Source organism: Schistocerca nitens, chromosome 10, assembly GCF_023898315.1.
Source record: "Schistocerca nitens isolate TAMUIC-IGC-003100 chromosome 10, iqSchNite1.1, whole genome shotgun sequence".
NCBI classification, from domain to species: Eukaryota; Metazoa; Arthropoda; class Insecta; order Orthoptera; family Acrididae; genus Schistocerca; species Schistocerca nitens.
This window is the reverse complement of record NC_064623.1, coordinates 226,433,562-226,458,490: the sequence shown is the minus strand read 5'-3', so window position 1 is coordinate 226,458,490 and position 24,929 is coordinate 226,433,562. Positions and strand designations below refer to the sequence as shown.

The following is a 24,929-nucleotide window of genomic DNA, read 5'->3' as shown; positions in this document are numbered from 1 at the left end:
GAGAAAAAGTGACCATCGAATGAATTTCTGCGCTGTACGTGGAGGTACAGGCTTGTTCGGATGAAAAAGCGATGTCAAAGGCTTGTGGTCCGTGATGATGGTAAAGTGACGACCATACAAGAAGTCATGAAACTTGGTAACACCAAACACAAGAGCCAAAGCTTCCTTCTCTATTTGTGAATAATTTCTTTGCGCAGATGAGAGCAATTTGGACGCAAAGGCAATAGGGCGATCATGCGAGCCATCCTTGTGCGCAAGCACAGCACCGATCCCGAAATCCGATGCATCAACCATCAACAAAAGGGGTTTTCGGGGATCGAATGGCGTAAGGCAAGTATTGGAAAGTAACGCCGATTTCAACTGGCGAAAGGCGCGTTCGCATTCCGTCGTCCAGACGAACGGAACACCTGTACGGCGTAAGCGATGAAGCGGAGCTGAAATAGAAGAAGCATTGCGCACAAACCGATGATAATAATTTACCTTACCCAGCACACTCTGTAGCTGTTTTAAGTTCTGCGGTGACGGCAAGTCCTGAATGGCACGAAGGTGCTCTGGACTCGGATGTATACCTTGGGCATTTATGACATGCCCCAGGTACGGTAAGTCACGAGCAAAAAACACACATTTGTCCTTCCTCAAGCGAAGACCATTCTGACGCAAGACCTGAAAGAAGGTCCGGAGATTCTGCAAATGTTCGGCTTCTGTCTTTCCTGAGATCACAATATCGTCCAGATAGTTCGCAGCAGTAGGGACCGACGCACAAATAGTTTGTAAATATTGCTGAAATAAAGCAGGGGCGGATGCACACCCGAATGGCAGTCTTTTGAAGCGATACAAGCCAAGATGCGTGTTTACCACTAAGACGCGCTGGGATTCTTCGTCCACAGGTATTTGCAAGTACGCATCTGCTAGGTCCAATTTTGAAAAATATTTTCCCGGGCACAGTTTGTCAAAAAGATCTTCCGGGCGGGGCAAAGGAAAAGTAGCAGTCACAAGTTGTGGATTCACAGTTGCCTTGAAGTCCACGCAAAGTCTCAATTTTCCGGAAGGTTTTGGCAAAATTACTAAGGGTGAGGCCCAGAGAGAAGCCTGCACACGTTCAATTACACCTTGAGATTCTAATTCGGCTAATGTTTTTGCGACCTCATCACGCAATGCGTGGGGAACATTGCGCGCTCTGAAAAATTTTGGTTGCGCGTTGTCTTTCAGTTCCAAATGCGCTTCATAGTTCTTAGCGCAACCAAGGCCCGGTGCAAAAATGTCTGCAAATTCTTCACAAAGACTAGAAACACTGGCGGAAGGCACAGTCTGATTCACTGATAGGACCTGATTCACTATAGACAAATTAAACAATTGAAACAAATCTAAACCAAACAAGTTCACTGCACTAGAGGAACGAAGAACATAAAATGACACAAGTTTTGTCTGTCCCTTGTATGTTGCAATAAGGCTGCACTGTCCTAACACAGGTATATGCTGTCCTGAGTAACTAGTTAACGTAACATTTGCGGCACGCAATGGCGGGGCGCCCAGTTGTTTGTACGTGTCGTGATTGAGCAATGAAACAGCAGCTCCGGTATCGAGCTGGAATGTTATCACTTGTCCTGCAAAGTCTAAGTCCACAAAAAGTTTATTGTCCTGTTGACGACAAGAGCGACTGTCTCGTGCAATTTGAACTGATACAGGTCCAGAAGCACTTGCAACTTTACGGGATTTCCGGCGACGTCGACGCACACGTTGGGTGGGACGAACACAGTCACTGTTAGCTAAAGTGTCACTGGACGGGTGGGAATGTACTACATGGATGTCCATGGGTGAAGGTCCACGAGCCTGATTGTCCTGGGTTCGATTCCGGCGCGAAGCAAAAGGCCTGGAATTTGTGTGATTGTCTGATCTAAGCTTTTTCTGGCAAACACTTTGTACATGTCCTTTCTTTTGACAGTAAAAGCAAATAGCTTGGCGTGACGGGCAATTTTCACGCGAATGTCTAGTGGCACACCGCGGGCAAGATTTCACTGCATTTGCTTGCTTACGCGGCGCACGTGGTTGCAAGCTAGGCGGCCGCTGTGAAGTCGGGCGCGAGGGCCGCTTAGCGTCCCGTGCAGCGGGCCCGGCGGGCCGATTAATGTGACACACTGCTGGCGAAGTTTCAAATGATTCCTGAGCAAAGTCAAGTGTGTCTTGCCTGTCCAATATGTCTATCACTTGTTGCAGGGAGGGATTAACGAGTTTCAAAATCTGTTCCCGTATGCGAACATCAGAAACGTTCTGTGCAATTGCATCACGCACCATAGTATCTGAATATGGGAGGCCACATTCACAGGCAAACGCGCAGTCTCTAGTAAGTCCTTGCAAAGTTGCTACCCACTCCCTATTAGTCTGACCGGCCGTACGTTTTGTACGAAAAAACGTATACCGTTTGGCAACTACATTTACTGTTTCTTTGAAATAGGCATCCAAAGCAGACAAAATTTCTTCGTAGGACAGAGTTGCTACGTCGCGTCGGGGAAACAATTTCACTATCACACGGTAGGTAGACACACCGACACAAGAAAGCAAAAACGGCTGCCGCTCTTTACCTTGAATTCCATAAGCTGTGAGGTGGAACCGGAACTGATCGGCCCACTCAGTCCAGCTCTCGTTATGGGCCTCAAAGGGCCTAAATGGCGGTGCGACAGCGGTGTGTGGCTGCGGTAGCGATGAAACGGCTGCCGCCGCATCGGTTTGCAGCGCACGTTGACCCTGGACTAGCTGTCCAAGGGCTTCCAATAACGCCTGCGTCTGCTGATTCTGCAAGCGAAAAAATTCGGACAGTACATCTGGAGAATGCGGCGAAGCCATGACACAAGCAAATTAGAGCAAATATAACACAAAGACTGCAACGTGGGCGCGGCACCACTCCTCGGCGCCAAAATATTGTTGTGTCGATTCCCTAAGGTCTCGACACAATGAGTGGCTAGGTGCACGCGAAACTAACGCAGACGGGCGTAAATTCTGAAACAGGAGACTGGATGAAAACTATAAAGAAAAGAAGAGAGATTTTAATATACTTAACTTTAATGTAGTCTTGTTCTTGTTGAAATACATCTCTTGCATAGTAGTAAGCAATTAGCAATGATACACATGGCGCCTTGCTAGGTAGTAGCGATGGACTAGCTGAAGGCTATTTAATCTGTCTCTCGGCAAATGAGAGAAATACTTGATAGGTCTAGTCGCAAGCTATGTCGTCCGTACAACTGGGGCGAGGTCATGTCCGTGTCTTGTGACCTGCCCTGTGGTGGCGCTACGTTTGCGAATACACAGTGGCGACACGCGGGTCCGACATGTACTACAGGACCGCGGCCGATTTAAGTTACCACCTAGCAAGTGTGGTGTCTAGCGGTGACACCACAAATACTAACGCGAATTATTTACAGACGAATGGAAAAACTGGTAGAAGCCGACCTCGGGGAAGATCAGTTTGGATTCCGTAGAAATGTTGGAACACGTGAGGCAATACTGACCCTACAACCTATCTTAGAAGAAAGATTAAGGAAAGGCAAACCTACGTTTCTAGCATTTGTGGACTTAGAGAAAGCTTTTGACAATGTTGACTGGAATACTCTCTTTCAAATTCTAAAGGTGGCAGGGGTAAAATACAGGGAGCGAAAGGCTATTTACAATTTGTACAGAAACCAGATGGCAGTTATAAGAGTCGAGGGGCATGAAAGGGAAGCAGTGGTTGGGAAAGGAGTGAGACAGGGTTGTAGCCTCTCCCCGATGTTATTCAATCTGTATATTGAGCAAGCAGTAAAGGAAACAAAAGAAAAATTCGGAGTAGGTATTAAAATTCATGGAGAAGAAGTAAAAACTTTGAGGTTCGCCGATGACATTGTAATTCTGTCAGAGACAGCAAAGGACTTGGAAGAGCAGTTGAACGGAATGGACAGTGTCTTGAAAGCACGGTATAAGATGAACATCAACAAAAGCAAAACGAGGATAATGGAATGTAGTCGAATTAAGTCGGGTGATGCTGCGGGAATTAGCTTAGGAAATGAGACACTTAAAGTAGTAAAGGAGTTTTGCTATTTGGGGAGCAAAATAATTGATGATGGTCGAAGTAGAGTGGATATAAAATGTAGACTGGCAATGGCAAGGAAAGCGTTTCCGAAGAAGAGAAATTTGTTAACATCGAGTATAGATTTAAGTGTCAGGAAGTCATTTCTGAAAGTATTTGTATGGAGTGTAACCATGTATGGAAGTGAAACATGGACAATAAATAGTTTGTACAAGAAGAGAATAGAAGCTTTCGAAATGTGGTGCTGCAGAAGAATGTTGAAGATTAGGTGGGTAGATCACATAACTAATGAGGAGGTATTGAATAGGATTGGGGAGAAGAGAAGTTTGTGGCACAAATTGTCTAGAAGAAGGGATCGGTTGGTAGGACATGTTCTGAGGCATCAAGGGATCACAAATGTAGCATTGGAGGGCAGCGTGGAGGGTAAAAATCATAGAGGGAGACCAAGAGATGAATACACTAAGCAGATTCAGAAGGATGTAGGTTGCAGTAGGTACTGGGAGATGAAGAAGCTTGCACAGGATAGAGTAGCATGGAGAGCTGCATCAAACCAGTCTCAGGACTGAAGGCCACAACAACAACAACGTTTCTTTTATTTATTTCATCTGAAATTTGCTGTAGTTGAACAGAGTGGGATGGAATTTACTGACCTTACAGTATTTGACGTAAACATTTGCCGTGAGGTTAAAACAGAAAAAAAGATCAACTTCAGTAAGGAGGCGGATGTGTATATGGTGTAAGTTACATCAATTACGTAAGTTTTGATGCTTTGTGCGGTCATGTGAAATGGAAAATAGCGATGAGACAGTAGGACTACATTTTCTCTCTCTCTCTCTCTCTCTCTCTCTCTCTCTCTCTCTCTCTCTCTCTCTCTCTCACACACACACACACACACACACACACACACACACAGGAGAGGGAGAATGAGAGAGAGAGAGAGAGAGAGAGAGAGAGAGTGTGTGTGTGTGTGTGTGGATGGTTATGAATTTCTGATGAATAATTCAAATGAAGTCACTTGTCAGCAATGTACAGCAAGTGCTGGATAGAAGTTGTAGAACGAAATTAACATGCTGTTGCATGAAGACAACAATGCTAAGAATAAGGAATGATGATAGGTAAAGTCTTGAGCAATGAGAACTTAAATTCAATCATACCTCCCAATCTACTTCCTCGAATTACTGGATGAACAGTGAAAATTCTGTTTTGTAGCGTATAAGATGGACGGCAAAGCACAGAGGCATATACATTCGCCAAAAAGTGCAATGTGTATGCTGGATTCAACTCACACAGAGAGCGAAAGCATAATTACAGCTTGTCATGAAACCAGAGTGTTATAAGAGTCGAAGGACATGAAACGGAAGCTGTGGCTGTAAAGGCAGTGTGGCAGGGTTGTAGCCTATCCGTGATGTTATTAAGCTGTACGTTGATCAGGCAGTAAAGGTTCAAAAATGGTTCAAATGGCTCTGAGCACTATTGGACTCAACTTCTGAGGTTATCAGTCCGCTAGAACTTAGAACTACTTAAACCGAACTAACCTAAGGACATCACACACATCCATGCCCGAGGCAGGATTCGAACCTGCGACCGTAGCAGTCGCACGGTTCCAGACTGAAGCGCCTAGACCGCTCGGCCACCCCTGCCGGCGCAGTAAAGGAAACCAAAGAAAAATGTGGAGAAGGCGTTATAATTCAGTCAGAAGAAATTAAAATCTTTAGCTTTGCTGCTGGAATTGTAATTCTCTCTGAGACGCAAAGGACTTCGAAGAGCAGCTGAAATGATGGTATCAACAATGCGGTCTGTCTTTGAGAGAAATGTGGCTGTCGCCAGGGTGACTATGCTGAAAATAAATATGTATACACTAAGAATAAAGATGTAGAATGTTAATAAAGTTTGTTGTATTTGAAAAGATTGAAGAGTCGTCACATAAAAAATTCACAGGCATTACTTTTCAGCAAGCCCTCGTATACTATAAATCCTACCACAATGCATAGTCAAAGGTTGATTTTGTAAAATAATGTTTTAAAATTCTCCTTGAGAAATAAGTTTGAATGCTTCAGCTTCGTTGTTTTTCTCTCATGCTGTACTTTTCTTTTAATGCTCTCAGGCAAAACATCCTGCAGTACTTTCCCCGCCCAGTCTTTGCTCTTACATTTTGCAGTCACTCATTCCCTTAACTCATCTGCCGAATGAAAATCGTGCCTTTTCAACAGAAAGAAACACAGCTTTTCATGAAACTTCCTAGCAGATTAAAACTGTGCGCCGGACCGAGACTCGAACTTGGGACCCGTGGCTTTCACGGCAAGTGTTCTAGTTTTTCATTTACATACTCTTTTCTTAAATGTAACTGACATTTAAAAATTGATTATTAGGTGAATATAACCTTTCAGATAAATTAATATCATTCACTACACGTTTACTTAGTCCTTTCCAGTTAACTTTAAACTGTTTACAAAATTTATTCAAATACAGTGTCGATAATAGAAGATGTTGCACAATGAAACACCAGTCCTATATTTATCAAATTTTGTGGAAGTGTTAATCGTATAATGGGTATTCATTCTAGTCTGAAATCGTCTTCCTCGTAGTTAGTAAGAGGTGTGCTGACCCTTTCACTGGCCTGTATACGCTCCTGTGTTCATTGTGACATGTAGATTGCTGGTTGGATGCAGGTACGAATATCTCTTGCTCTTTAACACTAATCAAATTAGTGCTTTTGCCATACCCGATAGCTCCCTGTATCACGATCCCAGGAATTGGAGGGGTCTGCATCCTAAAAATCGCTGCCAAAAACAGAAGAGAGACCACTGGTAAACACCGAACAATGCTCCTCTATGAGCCATCTGACTCTGGTTTTACACCGCGCCAGAGTCTGTGATGAACAACACCGAACCATATCCTAGGTCAGGCATGGCTCTTTGTTTAAGGCTCTGAGGCAGTGATACCCCATAATATGTAACATATCTTTATCAATAATGGATTCCAGAATATAAATTATCAAGATGCAACTGGAGTATTTCCCATATGAATTTAAATAATGACATTCAACGCTGATGGAACTGTTTATATCGACTGACGTTTTTTGAACAGGTAGTATTTAAGGCTGCGCATTGAAATGCTGATCAAACTCTATATATCAGACGTTTGGGGACGTGTCATCTACAGAACACAATTCATATGGGTTTCACAAAGGCTGACTCATTACAGTCTAGCTGGACTGTGTCACGTCTACGTCACAAACAGAACTAGGGAGACGCCATATAAGATTTCGTTTAGGTCTTACGAACAAAATGCTGTTTCAGAGCAGTAGCACATTGAGGATCTCTTGAAAACACATCGCTACTGGAACAATTCATTCTAGGAAACTGATGGGAACAGTCTTATTTGTGGTTAAAGAATTTTCTTTTTTTCTTATACGAGGTATGGTTATATAAAACAAACGTGTACAAATATAGAAAAAGTAATTATTGTACGAAAATCTGCAACTGTTAAACTACTTTTCTACACATCTTCCGAAATTTTGTAGGCACTTGTCATAGCGTGGCACAAGTTTTTGTATGCCTTTTTCATAGAAGGTTGCCGCCTGTGTATTCAACCATGTGGTAACATGTTCTTTCAGCTCATCATCGCTGAAGTCTTGACCACCAAGGACAGGTTTTAGGTTAGAAGAGATGAAAGTCGCTAGGAGCGAGGTCCGGGCTGTACGGAGGATGATCAATGTGAAATTCCCGTAAGAGTTCTTTGGTCACATTCGCCGTGTGAGGTCGAGCATTATCGTGGGAAAAAAAACAACACCTTTTGACAGTAATCCTCGGCGCTTGTTCTGTATTGCGCGGCGCAATTTCTTAATGGTGTCGCAGTAACCATGTGCATTGATTTTTTGGCATCGTGGTAAGAATGCCTTTTCTGTCCCAAAAAACGGTGCACATGACTTTTCGAGGTGTCATAATTTCCTTATGCTTAACCTTCGTTTGGGATGAAGTGTGCCTCCATTCCACTGACTGCCGTTTTGTTTCAGGGGTGTCGTACGATACCCCAGTTTCATCCCCCGTGACTATCCGAGAAAGAAAACCGTCGCCTCCTTCATTGTAGCGTGCCAAAAAAGAACGGATGGGCAGTGCACTTCAGTTTTTGTGCTGTTCAGTAAGAACTTTGGGTGCCCAACGTGAGCAAAGTTTTCGAAATTTCTCAGTAACAATTTCAGGAATTTGTGATCGTGAGATTTGCGGAACCTTCATAGCAAGGGCACTAAGTGTGAACTTACGGTTGTGCTTAATCTTCTCTTCAATTGTGTGAAGCATTTCATCAGTAACCACAGACGGGCGACCACTTCGTTCTTCACCGTGCACTAGATCACGTCCTTCATTGAACAGACTGACCCATCTTCTAACCATTGAATCACTCACAGCATTTTGTCCGTAAACCTCGCAGATTTGCCGATGAATTTCCTTTGGTTTAACTTTCTTTGCATTTACAAAACGAATCACAGATCTGATTTCACACGCCGTGACATTTTCAGTTACGGCTGGCATTATGAAGAAGCATTACAAAGCACACTTCGGCAACAGCGATCTGAAAATGGCGTACATGTCTTCTCCTTGAGTCAGAGCAACCGCCGCGCATGGTTGGATCTGCGATCGTAGCGCTGCCGCGGATAGAAATAGAAACGGAACTTACTTTGTGGACGACCCTCGTACATTATAACTGGCGTGTTAAATGGCTCAAATGGCTCTGAGCACTATGGGACTTCACATCTGTGGTCATCAGTCCCCTAGAACTTAGAACTACTTAAACCTAACTAACCTAAGGACATCACAGACATCCATGCCCGAGGCAGGATTCGAACCTGCGACCGTAGCGGTCACGCGGTTTCAGACTGAAGCGCCTAGAACCGCACGGTCACACCACCCGGCAACTGGCGTGTTATGAAAGCTTTCAAGGCAATGGGTCATTGAAGATGTATCAATACATGCTGTTCTTGGTAGATTTGTTATAATTAAATATCAGTTAGTGACGTATCAGCGACTAGGACGTGATGCAGTAACGGCCACCGAAGTCTGTTAGATCATGGTAATATAGTGCATACGATTGTGGCCATAGACTGCCGAGTTATGTTCGTGGGTTCGCCTCCAGCTCTCTTCAGATTTTTTACTCACCTTCGCGTTTTTAAAAGATCCTGAGACTTTCGTATAAATCGAATAGATGTATGTTAGGTGTTACGTACGTATAAAAGCTCCCTCCCTCTCTGTCTCTTTCTCTCATTCTCAGAAGGGAGTTTGTTCCAGTTTTTGTACAGAAGATATCACGGAAACATACTCTTCTACCACGCGAACGGCATGGTCTGAACACACGAGACATCAAATGCCTCAGGTTTAGAACTGAAAACACGAAAATATGAAGCCTATAGCGAAGCTAACGTACACAGCACTAAAGACCTCTCCAAAATGCGTTTTTTAAGTAGGCTTTGTTGTGATAAAGTGTCTGGAAACATGTCACTGGCAGCTGCAATGTGCCACCTACACATTCTCTCTTGAAGTTTGCTTTTGTGTTATTTAGTAGTTGACGCGAAACGGAAAGTAGATAAACCACAAGTCGCGGGTTTCCTAGACTGACCTTTTTGTGAGCACCCATTGTCATTTAAGCAGTTTTTCCCGGGGATCTGCAAGGCTTAAACAGCCTTCTCCTAGTGAATTGTGCATTATTCTTAGAGAAATTTACACAAAGGAAAAAAAATCCACCAATTAAGGAACATTTAATGATACGAGTAATTGGAAAGTTCTGTATATGTATATTGCTGCATCAGTAATGCACAATCCGACAGCGATGGCAGTATCTATCATTCCCACAGTTTCTCTGAGTAGCTTCAGTAAGATAATTTTATTATTTGAATATTAAAAAAAGATTTCATTATTATTTTCCTATCACTTGATGTTCAGGCCAATGCATTGTGGGTGGCTCCTGTCATCATTAATTGACTTTTGACCATGAAACTCCAATAACGTTCTTACACAGTGAAAGTGTAAAGAAGGTTCTCTTAACAAAGATAGGTTCTTTCTGTAATGCGAGAATGATTAACGAAAGAGCTAACCAAACGCCCAAATCGTTTCATTATCGAACAACGCAGTGCTGTTGAAGTCGGCCTCCTGTGAAAATATGAGTTTACATTTCTATTGATTAATAACGTAGAAAATGAGTATTTTAAATATTTCTACTAAATAAAACACTGTTAGATAAATTTATACACTAATTATTCAATAAACCATTTCCATACCGAAAAGCTACGTTTTGCTTCCAGCCAACATAACGTCAGATAAGAGAGGGATAGTCTCCATGATGCAAGTGAGTTATTACAACATTTTCTTGTTTAGAAAGATGTGGAAACACAGGTAGACAGCAGCTTAGAATGTAATAAGAAATATCTGGCGGTTAACCTTTTTAATCACTTTGTATACGAGTAGTACAAAATCAGTCGTGGAACCTACTGGCAGATTAAAACTGTGTACTGTACCGAGACCCGAGTTAAAGTCTCGGTCCGGCACACAGTTTTAATCTGCTGGGAAGTTTCATATCAGCGCACACTCCACCGCAGAGTGAAAATTCTCATTCTGGAAAATCAGTCATATACTCTCCAAGTTGAAAGGTTTGTTTTATATTGTGGAGTATGTATGTTGATGCAGAAGTTCACATAGTATACACTAGATTTGTGTCGTCCCTATCACTTAATGTGTTAAGTCTGCTGAAGCAGTGATTTTGGTTCATGCTTTTTAGATGTTTCACTGTACAACTTCTGTGTAATACAGTCTGACAATTTAACAACATTTTGCTCATAAAGTAAGGCCCCATATGAACTCAAATCTGTCTGCTGGATACTGGAAGCGCTGTGGAATATCCTGTTAATGCTGCATGCTCCTAATTAATAACACAGTTTGTAGACTACGCTATACACTGTGTATTGATGCTCAGCATTTGAGACATTATATAACCTAACGTATGTTAATCTAATTTTTAATTTCTATAGTTGCACAGTTATGGCAATTCCTTCTGGCACAGTTTTCTCCACTTTTCTGCAGCACTGTCACCGTTCGCATGGACAAGGAGAAGAGGGGATTGGTTGCCAACGTTTCACAGGCTGCAGGAAAAGATCACAGGATACAATGCACCACCAAGCAGGGAGTAAAAGTGGTACTAGACGTCTGGCGCACAACAGTGCTGGTTGCAAAAAGATGTTTGCACAGTTGCAAAACCTGAAGGAGCACACACACACAAATGTGAAAACTTCTACATTTGCGCAATGTGTGGGTTAAAACATTCTCATCAAGACACAGTTTTAAGAGACTTTCCTTGTCGACACCGGGGACTGGCCATACAGCTGCGGCGCTTGCGACAAGACATTTATAGATAGTGGGAAGCCGGCCTTTGTGGCCGAGCGGTTCTAGGCGCTTCAGTCCGGAACCGCGCGACTGCTACGGTCGCAGGTTCGAATCCTGCCTCGGGCACGGATGTGTGTGATGTCCTTAGGTTAGTTAGGTTTAAGTAGTTCTAAGTTCTAGTGGAGTGACGACCTCAGATGTTAAGTCCCATAGTGCTCAGAGCCATTTGAACCATTTTTTTGATAGTGGGAGCCTCGTGGATCATTCACAGCTGTGCACTGGAGAACGCTGATGTAGTTGTTGCGTTTGCAGCAGGACATTCACACAACGTAGCCCACTGAAGCGGCATTTGCAGTTGCACAGTGATGAACGTCCTTAACAGCTGTGCCATTCGCAGTAAGAGGCTGACTCACGCTGCAAACCCGAAGCAGCATTGCTGGTCACACGCTGGTGTGGGCCCTTAAATGCGTGGCGTTCGGAACAAGACTTTCAGATGTAGCGCTAGACTGAAACGCCATTTGCAGTTGCACACTGGTCAACGCCCATACTAGTGGCCTGTTTATAACAAGACATCCATACAGAGTCCTTGTCTGAAGCAGCATGCAGGGGTGCACGCTAGCAGCCACTTTATCTGCGGCTTTTGCTGCAAGGTAATCGTACAAAACAATTAAAGCTGCTGAACGCCGTTATCTGTGTCATCAGAGATCCAGGTGTGTCAACAACATCGGAAAACACTAGGACCTGCACACTGGTGAAAAACCATATAATTTGCTGCATTTGTCAAAAGAAATTCTTATGTAACAGCACATTGACGAAACACCTATTTTTCACACGACGTACACCCATATACTTGTGTTATGAATCCATAGATACTTGCGACGAGTTACAGTCTGGATGAAGAATTAACTTTTTGCACACAGCACACAACAGAACCACCTGAAAATGCGCTTGTGAGTGCACAGTAGTGACTAGCGCTTGTGATCTGATCGTGCCATGATAAATTAAAGAGTAGAAACTCCTGAAAAATGCACGTTAATTCTCACATTTAGTAAGTTTAAAATGTCTGTTTGTCCTGTAAGCATCGTGAGATGTAGGGACAAAATTTAATTATCACATAAGAAAATCTTACATAGTTTATGCGTCCTTTATTTGCGTATACATTTCTGCAGTCCTGCTACACATTAAAATACTGAAGCCACGGTACAGCAGTATGCCACTAAAGCAGCGAAAACAAAATGGAGCAGCCCATTTCCACTTTATCAATAGGCTGCGCCACTTTGTTTTTGCTCCTTTAGTTGCTTGCTAGAGCAGAGTGGAATGGAGATTTCAATGTCTATTTACCGTGATTGAAAATACACTTGAAAATACACTGCTGGAAAAAAAATTTGTTCACCCTTTTAGAGGTTTGCAACTCACGCAGGATTTATTGTTGCAACATTGCATATGGACCACATCAAATGATTACATTTACAGATCAGTAGTACAAGCGTCTCTGGGCTACCACGTATTTACACCATGTTAGTAGGTGGTGTAGCATCCACGGGCTGAGACTCTGGCGTGCAGTGGATCGCACAGGGCCTGGGACACGTTGTTGGACGCCTCGTCGGCCTGCTCGTGTGACTCTGTGAGAGTCGCCGAGTCACGCGTCACACGAGTCCCTCCCTCCTCGGGCCGTCTATCCCGCACGCGCTCGACTGGGGGTTGTGCTGGTCAGGGATGTTGCTGCACGTCTTGCAGTGGACACTGAATCTCACAGGCAGTGTGTGGCCGAGCATTACTCTATTGCAACCACACCAGCTTCCTGTTGCAAGAACATCACACGAACAGGTCTGCTTGTTCCGAGTGCTGCTTAGCGTCCCCTACAGAAAGACCAAAGGTGGACGAGGGTTGTAGCCTATCGCATCCCAGACCGTGAGACCTGCGGTGGAGACAGTGCATCCCGGATGAGTGCACTATACCAACGACCGTCGCTTCCATGCAGGCTGAACCCGCTCTCATTGCAGAAGGCCGTGTCTGCCTCGTAGGTGATCCTCTGACGGCGCTGTTGCGTGGAGTGCAATAATTCGTGTGGAGACGCCTGGGCTCACAAGCCCTCTTACCTGTGCTGTGGTAGCTGTACGGCGTGCCACTGCTGCCCTCACAATACGGCGATTCTGGCGGACGTTTGTGCTGCGTGCATGTCCAGAACTTCTTCTTCGGGTGTGAGAATGTTCGTGTGACCACTGATATCACCATCGCTGCACAACTGCCGCAACACGTCCAACTTGTGTGGCAAATCTCCTAGAGGACCAACTCGCCTCTCAAATGGTTCAAATGGCTCTGAGCACTAGTACTTAAACGTAAATAACCTAAGGACATCACACACATCCATGCTCGAGGCAGGATTCGAACCGGCGACCGTAGCGGTCGCGCGGTTCGAGATTGAAGCGCCTAGAACCGCTCGGCCACACCGGCCGGCCTCGCCACTCAGAATGCCACAACTGGACCCCTTTCAAGCTCGCTCAGCTGGCGGTAGAAAGGACAAGCGTGCTTCCGTGTCAGGGTTGCCTGCTTGCTTGACACGTCTGCACCACGTGGAGTCTTCTGACTGTTGGCGTTGCCTGTTAAGGGTAGGCACGCATAGCGCACTGCCAGCTATGCCACTACACTATCTATTGGTGGATGACGTTGAAACCATTATCAGTATATCTACTATCCTCTGGGTGGCACATGCCGTCATCGGAACAAAATCGACTGCGTCTTTCCACGTGTACCGCAGAAAACACGGCAAACACCAAGCAAACATCAATTAATATAAGTTAAGACGTCAATAAACAACAATATAAAGGAAGAACCAATAAATGCTTTCAATAGAAGTGACAAGTTTTGCCGGCCGGAGTGGCCGTCCGGATCTAGGCGCTACAGTCTGGGGCCGAGCGACCGCTACGGTCGCAGGTTCGAATCCTACCTCGGGCACGGATGTGTGTGATGTCCTTAGGTTAGTTAGGTTTAATTAGTTCTAAGTTCTAGGCGACTGATGACCTCAGAAGTTAAGTCGCATAGTGCTCAGAACCATTTGAACCATTTGACAAGTTTTACAGCAGTATCAATGCTGTAAAACATTTAAACTGAGAACTGTACACAAATTCAATGCTGAAAATATAGAATCAGACTTTTACACGCTCATAGATTGCCATACAATATTTCCACACATGATTAAGGCCGACGATGTGTACAAAGATGAAATGGAAAATATTTCAAGATAATATCACGTTACTCAAATGCACAACTTCACAAGGATACCATGTTTTCTGCACTTTAATGTCGTTGCATAATTCTGCAATGTAGCTGCCAATTGTGTAAGCTTCGTATGCAGAAATTTACAACAAGACTATGACCTAATATCTTCAATAGCTTACGGTTACTACCTCATTTGGGAACACTGATTTTTTAAAAGCAAGTAGTGACTGCTGTTCTCCATGGGGTCACACACCTTGCCGGCTGCTCTCACTTCAGCAACACGTACATTAGGGCAACCAACCAACAAGTACACTCGCTGCAACGCAAATCGTTCAGCGAAACGAAGGCAGCAAAATCGCTTACACCTTTGATGGAGAGCGGTCTCCGAGAAAACAGGCACCGAGGCAGCGCCCGGGGTGCGCCACGCCTTGCGAGGTAGGCCGGCCGCGCCGCCGCTGGCCGAGCCCGCGCGCGCCTTTCCCTCCTCCGTCCCCGCGAGCACGGCCCCCCGCCTCGTGGCGAGTCCAACACAAGCGGCCACGACGGCAAAACAGCCCCCAGATCACAACAGGGCCACAGGTCGTAGTACAGCCGGGTAATAGGCAGTGACGTGCCCAACAGCTGGTGTGCCAGAAAAGGCACACTCTTTTACATTCTGAAGGTGGTAGCGGCGGAAAACAGGGAACGAAAGACTATACAAAGGGCGTTCAATAAGTAATAAAACACATTTTCTTTCTTTCTGTGGGCCAGTCTCGGTTAAGAAAATGTGGAATTTGCTGTCAGACATCATGCAGTATTCCTGCTTCAGCACCTATAATTTCATGAAGTTCCGATTCGTGGACGCACTATACGTACACTATGTGATCAAAAGTATCCGGACACCTGGCTGAAAACGACTTACAAATTCGTGGCGCCCTCCATTAGTAATACTGGAATTCAATATGCTGTTGGCCCACCCTAAGCCTTGATGACAGTTTCCGCTCTCGCAGGCATATGTTCAATCGGGTACTGCAAGGTTTCTTAGGGAATGGCAGCCCATTCCTCACGGAGTGCTGCATTGACGAGAGGTATCGGTGTCGGTCGGTGAGGCCTGGCACGAAGTCGGCGTTCCAAAACACCCCAGAGGTGTTCTATAGGATTCAGGTCAGGACTCTGTGCAGGCCAGTCCATTACAGGGATGTTATTGTCATGTAACCACTCCGCCACGGGCCGTGCATTATGAATAGGTACTCGATAGTGTTGAAAGATCCAATCGCCATACCCGAATTGCCCTTCAACAGTGGGAAGCAAGAAGGTACTTAAATGTAGGGCTGTGCTGTGATAGTGCTACGCAAAACGACAACGGGTGCAAGCCCCCTCCATGAAAAATACGATCACACCATAACACCACCGCCTCCGAATTTTACTGTTGGCACTACACACGCTGCCAGATGACGTCCACTGGGCATTCGCCATACCGACACCCTGCCATCGGATCGCCACATTGTGTACTGTGATTCGTCACTCCACACAACGTTTTTCCACCGTTCAGTCGTCTAATGTGTACGATCCTTACACCAAGCGAGGCGTCGTTTGGCATTTACCGGCATGATGTGTGGTTTATGAGCAGCCGCTCGACCATGACATCCAAGTTTTCTCACCTCCCGCCTAACTATCATAGTACTTGCAGTGGATCCTGATGCATTTTGGAATTACTGTATCATGGTCTGGGTACACGTCTGAGTATTACACATTAGGACCCTCTTCAAGTATTGGTGGTCTCTGTCAGTCAACAGACGACGTCGACCTGTAGGTTTTTGTGCTTTACGTGTCCCTTCACGTTTCCACTTCACTATAACATCGAAAAAAGTGGACCTAGGGATATTTAGGAGTGTGGAAATCTCGCGTTTATAGGTATGAGACAAGTGACACGCAATCACCTGACCACGTTCGAAGTCCGTGAGTTCCGCGGAGCGGCCCATTCTGCTCTCTCACGATGTCAAATGACTACTGAGGTCGCTGATATGGAGTACCTGGCAGTAGGGGGCAGCAGAATGCTCCTAATATGAGAGACGTCTTTTTGGGGGTGTCCGGATACATTTGATCACACAGTGTAGCCTTCCAAATGGCATCTGTAACGGAGGCGCGTTCCAAGGAGAGGACTGTCATTAAATTTATTTTGACAGAAAACCGGAGCATCGTAGTTGTTCACTGGCGCTTGCAGAATGTCTACGGAGGCCTGGCAGTGGACAAAAGCACGGTGAGTCGTCACGCGTGGCGTCTGCCATCATCACACGAAGGTCGCGCAAAGCTGCAAACCTTTCTGATCTCTCGCGTGCCGACTGAGTGCAGACAGCTGTGACTCCTGCGGTGTTAGAACGTGCGGACACTCTCATTCGAGGTGATCGACGAATCACAAGCTAGCACATCGTTGCTGAACTGGACACATCTGTTGGTACTGCTGACACACTCGTCCATTAGTTGGGGTAGTGAAAGGCGTGTGGCCGCTGGATTCCTCGCCGCCTTATTGTCGTTTCTTGTTACCAATATTAGTTTATTCCCATGAATAAGCAGCTTACACTCGGTTAAGACTCGGCAGAAATCAAACCTGCATTTGGATCGGACTTCCTTAACTGTAGTGCAAAAAGGTGTGCAGTATACTGCTGCATCCATTTTCAATAAGCTACCACTCGAATTAAAAAATCTTAGCAGTAATCCACCCGCTTTCAAATCGAAACTGAAGAGTTTCCTCATGGGTCACTCCTTCTATTCTGTCGAAGAGTTCCTTGAAAAATTAAGCTGATTCTTATTGTATTGTTGATAGCGTTTACCTAAACTTATGGGCTGACTTTTTTCAGGTTCATGGACATTTATTTTTATCTGTTATTACTTTTATGTTGTAAGTTGATGTACTGACACGTTCTATGACCTTGGAGATTTGCTCCTCAATTTGGCCCTGCGGAACTTGACGTGTACATAAAAAAAAATAAAAATAAAAAACAACGAACGAGCACGTGTCCGGAACTGCCTGCTCGTTACGAGGCTGGTACTGACAATTTTCTGTCGAACATCATCACAGGCAATAAAACATGGGTTGATCAGTTCGAAAAGGAAACACAGTCCATGGATTGGAGCCACACCACGTCTCCTGCGAAGAAAAGCCGTTCAAAGCCGTACCCTCGGCCGGTGTGGTCATGTCGACTGTGCTCTGGGACTCTGAAGTGGTTATTCTTTTCGATGTCCTCCCTCATGGTGCAACGATCAACTCTGAAGCGTGTTGTACTATCCTAATGAAATTTGAGAAACGAATTCAGCGTGTTCGTGGCCTCGAAACTGCAAACGAATTTCCGCTTCTCCGTGACGACGCGTCGCCTGCCACGAGTGAGAGCGTCTCGCGGAGCTTCAGCGCCCTGCTGCCTGGAGCCCGGATCTCTCGTCTGCCGACCTCCAACTGTTTGGCCAAGTGCAGGACGCACCCCACGTGGCTGATCGGCAGGCTACTGACGTCAGCTCTGAGGCCTTCCCAGTGCGGAGGCGTGAGGCCGTCACGTTGAACGAACGTTACATTAGAAACCTGGGTTTTGTAGCCAAAAGAGTGGGGAGTAATACAGTGTATTGTAATCCTGAATAAAACCAACCCACTTTCAGAACAAAAAAATTTTCGCGTCAGTTAGTAAACGTCCCTCGTGTTAATTCTCATTCCAAAGAAAGCAAGTGCTGACAGTGACAGGACTGAATGTTACGGAACTGTCGACTTCATAAATGACTGTTGCGAATTACCGAAGTGAATTGTTTGCGGAAGAATGGGTAAAAAGTGGTTGTTGTTGTGGTCTTCAGTCCTGAGACTGGTTTGATGCAGCTCTCCATGCTACTCTATCCTGTGCAAACTTCTTCATCTCCCAGTACCTACTGCAACCTACATCCTTCTGAATCTCTTTAGTATATTCATCTCTTGGTCTCCCTCTACGATTTTTACCCTCCACGCTGCCCTCCAGTACTAAATTGGTGATCCCTCGATGTCTCAGAACATGTCCTACCAGCCGATCCCTTCTTCAAGTCAAGTTGTGCCACAAGCTCCTCTTCTCCCCCATTTTATTCAATACCTCGTCATTAGTTGTGTGATCTACCCACCTAATCTTCAGCATTCTTCTGTAGCATCACATTTAAAAAGCTTATATTCTCTTCTTGTCCAAACTATTTATCGTCCACGTTTCACTTCCATACATGGCTACACTCCATACAAATACTTTCAGAAACGACTGACATTTAAATCTATACTCGATGTTAACAAATTTTTCTTCTTCAGAAACGCTTTCCTTGCCATTGCCAGTCTACATTTTATATCCTCTCTACTTCGACCATCAAAGTTTTTATTTCTTCTGCACGGATTTTAATACCTACTCCGAAATTTTCTTTTGTTTCCTTTATTGCTTGCTCAATATAGAGATTGAATAACATCGGGGAGAGGCTACAACACTGTCTCAGCCCCTTCCCAACCACTGCTTCCCTTTCATGCCCCTCGACTCTTATAACTGCCATCTGGTTTCTGTACAAATTATAAATAGCCTTTCGCTCCCTGGATTTTACCCCTGCCACCTTCAGAATTTGAAAGAGGATATTCCAGTCAACATTGTCAAAAGCTTTCTCTAAGTCTACAAATGCTAGAAACGTAGGTTTGCCTTTCCTTAATCTTTCTTCTAAGATAAGTCGTAGGGTCAGTATTGCCTCACGTGTTCCAACATTTCTACGGAATCCAAGCTCATCTTCCCCGAGGTCGGCTTCTATCAGTTTTTCCATTCGTCTGTAAAGAATTCACGTTAGTATTTTGCAGCTGTGACTTATTAAACTGATAGTTCGGTAATTTTCACATCTGTCAAGACCTGCTTTCTTTGGGATTGACGCCAGTTTCGGTTCCGGAGAAATGTTGGAGCACGCGCGGTAATATCCCACCCACGATCTGGGGTAATGCTGACCCTACGACGTATTTTTTGAGTTCCGTTAAAGGAAGTCAAACCGATCGACTTTTGCAGCATTTGTAGGTTTAGAAATAATATTCGATAGTTTTGAATGAAACACACTCTTTGAAATTCTGAAGATGACGGGGATAAAACGCGGGGAGAAAAATGCTGTATGTGAATTTCACGCAACTTTTATAAAAACCGGACTTCAGCTACAAGAGTTCGAGGAAATGAAATGGTAGCAGTCAGTCAGTACAACGAGCAAGCTGTGAATGAAAGCCAGGTGAAATTTGGAAAGAGAATTTAAGTTGAGAGAGAAGAAATTAAAACGTGGAAGTTTTCGGACACATTGCAATCGGACCGTAAGGGTCTCTTTCTCTCTGTTACAGGTGATTGTCTCGAACATGTCCGTACTGAAAGAGAGCGGTAACTCATTACAGTGAGTGGAAAATTTGTACGGGTCTTTCCGCAGTAGGTCGCGATCGTCCTGCGCTGGTGACCACAGCGTCGTCAGCGAGAATTCTGGAACTGCTGTCCGATAAACACGTTTTATACTATCTGGTAGGAAATTTTGGAACCCGCAGGGCTGCCTGCGAGGTCACGTCGAACCGGTTTGTCTAGGTCGGCTTGTGCGTGTACACCGCGCTCCTCAGGATCCCGCAGAACGCAGAACCGCCCGCGGCCGTCCAGACGCAGGCGTGTCGCCACCGAGGCGGTCCGCACGCGCCGCCCCTGCGCCGTCGCCATTCCGTTTCTCCCGGGCGGGCCGCCACCAGCGACCACCGCTCCTCGGCCTCTCCGCGCGCTGCGTGAGTAGACTTCTGCGTCTAGATTCTAGCACCTTCCGAGCCCCTTCTACACGACCGACTTTGTTGTCTAGATGGCCTACTGCAGACACGTGCGTCTACTGCAGTGCCGCTGGCGTTCTTTTCCCGTACTGAGTGTCTCGCCTGTCTCCAGTGTTCGCTTTAGTTTACGCGTGACAGCTGTCCGGTGTGCCATTCGGCATCTGAACGGTGCAAATTAGGCAGTGGGGGACTACCCTTTTCACCGACAAATCGTAATGTACTAATAAAATTAAGGAACGAGCACAAACAATAGAGTTTATTAGAAACCAAAATAGAATTCATAGTACAAGTTCTTGCCAATGGTCGTACGTTGAACTCTCTACACTTCTGAGAATTGAAATAAAAGTATCATCCAAACATTTCAGAACGTATGCATCCACCTGCTCGACAAAATATGTAAAACATGTACTTGCAGACAAATCAGACAATATTTTTTTCGTTTTTAAATTCTTCGAGTCATCCGTCTGCTTACTGGTTTGGTACGGCCCGCCACGAACCTCTTCATCTCAGTGTAGCCCTTGCACCCCACGTCCCCATTATTTGCTTTATGTATTCCAATCTCTGTCTTCCCGTACTGTTTTTACCCTCTACAGCCCCCTGTCAACGGTTTCTGTATATTCTTCTCCTCAGCGAATCTGCGGAGAACCTCCTCATTCCTTACCTTATCAGTCCACCTAATTTTCAACATTCTTCTGTAGCGCCACGTCTGAAATGCTTCGATTCTCTTCTGTTCCGGTTTTCCAGCAGTCCACAGTTCACTGTCAATGCTGTTCTCCAAAGGTACATTCTCAGGAATTTCTTCCTCAAACCGTGGCCTTTGTTTGAGACCAGTAGACTTGGCTCGTACACCAATGCCCCTTCTGGCAGTGCCATTCTGCTTTTTATGTACTCTTTGATCTTTCCATGATGCGTTATTTTGCTGCGCATGTAGCAAATTCGTTAACATCATCTACTTCGTGATCACCAAGCCTAATATTAAGTCTCTTGCTGTTCTCATTTCTGCTGGTTCTCATTACTTTCGTCTTTCTTCGATTTACTCTCAGTCCATATTCTGTACTTATGATAATGTTCGTTCCATTCAGAACATCCTGTAATAATTCTTCATTTTCAATCAGGACACCAATGTCATCTGGAAAGCTTATCATTGATATCCTTTGACCATTCTGTGGAACGCTTCTTTTATGTCTCTCACTGCTTCTCCGATGTGTACATTCAATTTTGAGGCCGGAAGACTACGAAGTACTTAAAGGGGTAGTCAAAATGAAATGTGTTATGATAAGGACGTAGCCAGGAAGCCAGGATTTTGAGAAGCGCGCGGGGGGAAAATTTGCAAAAAAGACGATAAACCATTTTATTGGAAAATGGTCTGGGTGTTTCACCAAGCGTAGGTATAACCTAATTACTCAGGAGTGCTGTATTTTGGCAAACCCCAACGAAGCCGCCATGGTCAGAACTACCTTCACGCTCCAAGGTCGTTTTAAACCTTTCCTCTTGAGCTAATTTTTCGGGACACCGTTAGTATTACCGACAGGGCTTTTCGAATCAAGAGATCTCTGTCCGACGGAAAAGATAGAATAATGTGGCGTAAATGCGAGGATCTGGAATTATTCAACCTTACACTCTCCCATATTTCCTCATTTACGTTACGTGATGTAAGAAAGATGCTTTTCTGCATTGGACATGTCCCGGCAGACAAATGCATGAGCCTAAATGAGGAGATGAGGAGATTACTTTTTTGTTTATCGTACGGCTTTTGGAGATGGGGGTGTCCAAAGAGGTGCTCGAATCACCTTCGATGCGGCTCTTTTCATTTAAGCAGGGGTACTGCACCTTCAACGGCAGTGGAATTTGTCAGGAAAGATCGTTATTCGGAAGGAATTGACTGTCGCCTATAGAAGAGACCAAACACAGGATTTGCCTAAACTGAAAAACAGCGGAAAACCATTTTGAAGGTTGTCGGCGGATGGCTTTAAGCCACCTCGCATCTCGGATCCAGGAGTTTCTAGCTCAGCGGCTCGACACGCAGAGCTGTCCCAAGTCGGTGCAGAATTTTCAAAAACGGGTTGTTGTACACTCTTCTAAAATAAAATAAAACGCATCGCAACAAAGATATTAAATTCTGACATTGCATGTATTTTCTTTAATTGTGCGTGTTTAGTCATTTGATAGTGCACGAATGCATGAATATTTTAAGATTTAATCGTGCGTGGAATTGCTGGCTTCAGTTATTATAGTATTACAAGAGCGTAAATAGATTTTGGACGAGAGAGGGCCGCGCGGCTCGAGGCGCCATGTCGCGGATTGCGCGGCCCCTCCCGCCGGAGGTTCGAGTCCTCCCTCGGGCGTGGGTGTGTGTGTGTTGTTCTTAGCATAAGTCAGTTTAAGTAGTGTGTAAGACGAGGGACCGATGACCCCAGCAGTTCGGTCCCTTAGGCATTCACAGACATTTGAATATTTTTGACGAAAGGGGGAGGGAGGGATCCAGGACGCACTGGGCTCGGGCAAATTCACGCAGGCTGCTGTAAACATCTGTTAGGAACGAACGGACTGTAGAATGTGCGGTCATCACACACCCCTTGCGCTCTCCACGAACCCCTCCCCATCGTTCGGTACCGGAACTGGCTTTCATGATCGGCACCGCCCGGGTGACGACATTCGGCGATATTTTGCCATTTGGGATACTCGAGATAGAATATTGAGCAGATTTCTTAAAGAAACGCAACCATTGTCATTTGGCCGATATTTCTGTTGATCAACGGGATTTTTGTACGGCACCGACAAATACAAGTATGTTTATATGCACTGATCTTAATTTAATGTTAGACAAACAGACAAATCCAACTATGTTTATATGCACTGATCTTAATTTAATGTTATTTGTAATGATATTTACAGCTCCCCTGCCTGGCGTATTGCAACCCCAAAGTTCTACCAGCCTCAACATAACGACTTCATTGCTTACATTTAACTGCCACATACAGCTAATTGGGCTGTTATAGTAACGCTTACATGTTTTTAAGTTACCATAACACCAACGGGCGAATAAAAATCTGTTTTCCTCTTCTTTCATGTTACATACATAATGAGAAAGTATCACAATAGCATACAGCACTAAGACAATAAACGGAAGGTCTTATATCACATTCAGTTGTTTGTAAGAACTGAACTAACTGAAGCAACAAGTGAGCTCAAGATAGGCCAACAACTAGTCTTGGCTAAAATAGGGGAGGGCGAGAGCCAATAATGCTATGGATGTATAGATAGCTTAAATCTATCGTTGACCTTGCTGGCTGTCAACAGTGCGTTTCCCATTTTCGTAGTATGACTGAAAATCAAAATATCTTTCGATTTCACTACTTGGCAACAGTGTCGTATTTAATTTCATCGAGGCGATAGCCCGCTGAAGGGGCTACGTCCTTTGTTCTGAGTGGTGATAAAGAAAAATGTAGATTCCAACAGTGAACGTCAATTTTTCAGACTTTCTGTTTGTACTTATCGAGTGCAGTTTTTTGTGCAAGTTTCAACCTTGGAATCTAGTTTTATGTGAACAGAGGAAATAAATTTCAGTTCTTTAACAGCTCGTTTATGTGTACTATTTAAAAAAACCGCAAAAAGGTATGTGATTTTGTATGATAAAAAGTAAATCGCTGCAGGCATTATTTAGTGCATTAACATCAACAACGAGGGTTTAAGCAACATTGAAACAAATGTAAAGACAATTAAGAATTGCCGGCCGGAGTGGCCGAGCGGTTCTAGGCGCTACAGTCTGGAACCGCGCGACCGCTACGGTCGCAGGTTCGAATCCTGCCCCGGGAATGGATGTGTGTGATGTCCTTAGGTTAGTTAGGTTTAAGTAGTTCTAAGTTCTGGGGGACTGATGGCCACAGCAGTTAAGTCCCATAATGCTCAGAGCCATTTGAACCAACCAATTAAGAATTTCAAGTGATTTTCGCCTTACATATCTGGTTACACATAGCGGTCGCAGAGACCACACGTTGTAGTATACGTTAAAGAAAAGTCACCTCGTGAGTTGAGGATTGACTTGGCGTGATGAGGTTGAAATTCGTGTGAGTTGTGAGCGAGGCTTTAGGCGCGACGGTCGTGCACGTGTCTGCTGGTCCGCGTGGCTGTGTCGCAAGCAGTTCAGATTTGAAAGGGAATGTGGAAGCGGGTCAGGTCGGATTACGCGTAGTAACCAGCGTTCCCAAATCTAAATCAAATCCCTGTGTGGAAAGAGCCCAAGGTAAATTTACAGCGCTTTGTGTGAGGCCGTGTGGGGATGGTGCAGCGGTGTGGCGCTGGTCTGGTCGTTTCCGTGAAGGTCGGGTCAGCGCCGACGACAGCCCGAGAAGAGGGAAGGCCATCAGATGCAGCACATGACACCTCTATATTATTGTTAACCACACGTTGAGAGAGGACCGTTGGAAAAATATATGAGGCCAGAGTCTCTGTCACTCCAGTTTGCCGAATCGTAACGTTGGAGTTAAAGATGAGAAAATTT

General features: G+C 44.9%; 1 protein-coding gene across 1 annotated transcript in view; it reads left to right on the top strand.

The window, feature by feature from the left end:
* Window positions 1–20,258: 20,258 nt before the first annotated feature.
* The window catches only part of LOC126210183 (cytochrome P450 4C1-like), a 194,472-nt gene continuing 189,801 nt past the window's right edge, over window positions 20,259–24,929 (top strand). Inside the window, exon 1 of the mRNA XM_049939347.1 lies at window positions 20,259–20,389. The gene's annotated coding sequence lies outside the window, so the exon portion shown is untranslated. The remainder of the gene's footprint in view (window positions 20,390–24,929) is intronic.